This window comes from Rhagoletis pomonella, unplaced genomic scaffold (assembly GCF_013731165.1).
Source record: "Rhagoletis pomonella isolate Grant_MI unplaced genomic scaffold, Rhpom_1.0 Rhpom_scaffold_00002, whole genome shotgun sequence".
NCBI classification, from domain to species: domain Eukaryota; kingdom Metazoa; phylum Arthropoda; class Insecta; order Diptera; family Tephritidae; genus Rhagoletis; species Rhagoletis pomonella.
Window position 1 is genome coordinate 67233969 of NW_023458556.1, and position 2309 is coordinate 67236277.

Here is a 2309-nt window from a genome sequence, read left to right on the forward strand (position 1 = left end):
AGGACAATACGAATGGAATTCCTTAATTCCGAGGAGCTGAATTTGACGATTGGCAGTTCCGAGTAAAATTCATCTGGATTCTCTTAATTTGGGGGAGGTTTTAACGGGCGATCCACCATTTGGAGAGGAGACTAAGGCTGAATTCCTTAGAAAGGATAAAAAAGTCATGGAGCGCCTGGTTGCGTTTGTCTACAATGATTGTCTGAGTTATATCAGGGAAAAGAAATCAGCAAAAGTAATGTGGAGTAGTCTCAATGAATCGTTTGCAAAGAAGTCTGTGCTAAGTCAGCTCTTGGTACGTAAGCAGCTTACAACACTACGTATGCGAGAGGATGAGTCAGTTGTTACACATTTGGCAACGTTTGAAGGATTGGTTCGAAATCTCAAATTATCTGGAGCTGTGATGGAAGAAAACGATGTTTTAGCTCAATTGTTTCTTACCTTACCGGAGAAATTTGACCCTCTTGTTACTGCTCTTCAAAATCTAGATGGTAAACTAGATTATAATATTGCGAAGGTACGTTTGATCGCAGTAGAGATAAAACTAAATGATAGGGGTATTGGAGAATGCCATGATAAGACTGCGTTTTATAATAAAAAGAATTTCAAGAGAAATATAAAGTTCAAAGGGAAATGCCATCGCTGTCAGAAGTTCGGGCACAAAGCCAAAGATTGTCGACAGGGAAATGCCCAGTCTGCAGATTCAAAAGGCAGAAGCGGTAACCAAAATGTTTGTTTTATGGTTGAAAGTGGTTTCAAAAAGAAACACGAATCAAAGCTAATTTTTAAGTTGGATTCTGGGGCTAGCGATCATTTGGTAAATAATAATTTATTTTTTAACAAGATTCATAGCTTAAATCCGCCGACAATAATAAACGTGGCAAAGGACAACGAGACGATAGTAGCTAGGAACTGTGGAGAAATCCGTGGCAAAAGTAATAAAGGTATTCCCATTACGTTAATGCAAGTTTTGTATATACCTGAGCTACGCGAAAATCTGTTGTCCGTACAAAAATTGACAAACGCTGGTCTTGAAGTCAAGTTCGGGAAAAAGGTTGCTATTATAAAAAAGGATGGTAATGTAATTGCAACAGCGAATCTCAATGGAAATTTATATGAATTTGAAGTTGATGTCAATAAGCCCACATCGCAGGCATACTCAACGAATGAAATCGAGATGTGGCACAAAAGATTAGGACATATCGGGCAAGGAGGTTTAAATGATTTAATTAAACATGATATGGTGACTGGTATCCATTTGAAATGTGGTAATATACAATTTTGCGATGTTTGCTTTCAAGGAAAACAATGTAGAGACCCTTTCGATGGCACCCGCGCCAAGTCGAAGAGGTTATTGGAGAGAATACATTCTGATGTTTGCGGACCGATCGACCCGATTGGTTATGATGGCTCCAAGTACTTCGTGTCATTTATAGATGACTATTCACATTTTGCCATGATTTTCTTAATAAAAAACAAGTCTCAAGTTTTTGAAGTATTTAAAGAATACGAAGCGATGGTAACAGCAATGTTTGGCAAATCCATATCAAAGGTAACTGTGGATCAAGGTCGTGAGTATTGTTCGTCTGAACAACAGCGATGGTATAAGCAAAAAGGAATCCAGGTTGAATGTACAATGGCGTACTCTCCTCAACAAAACGGAGTGGCAGAGCGTTTTAACAGAACGCTAGTCGAAAAGGTTCGTACTATGCTCATAGAATCTCAATTACCCAAGAGAATGTGGGGCGAAGCAGCACTATCGGCAGTGTATATCATTAATCGAAGTCCAACTAAGTCGTTGGATGGCCATGTTACACCTGCTGAGTTGTTTTATGGAAAAAAGCCTGATATATCGAAAATGCGTGTCTTTGGTTGTAAAGCATTGGCCTGGATACCAATTCAAAAAAGAAAGAAGCTCGATGCTAAAAGTCAAAAAGCGGTAATGATAGGTTATACTCCAAATGGATACAGACTATGGGATATTGTGAAACGAAGAGTCTTCACATCGAGGGATATCAAGTTCGACGAAAATTGTTTTCCGTTTAAAAAGCTAGTTCCTGCGGAAGATCCTGCTTCAATTATTAGAACTCACGAGCAAGAAGGGGATAGTGATGTTGTTGTCGTGAGTGAAAGTGAAGCAGAAACTCAAAATCATAATAATGATGATAATGATGTTGTTGTCGTGAGCGAAAGTGAAGCAGAAAATCGAAATCTTGATAAGGATGTCAGCGCACCGAATGATAAGAATAGTAACGCAAGTGAAGAAGACGAGGATTGCTTTGAGGATAGTATTGGTGATGAGCTACCGG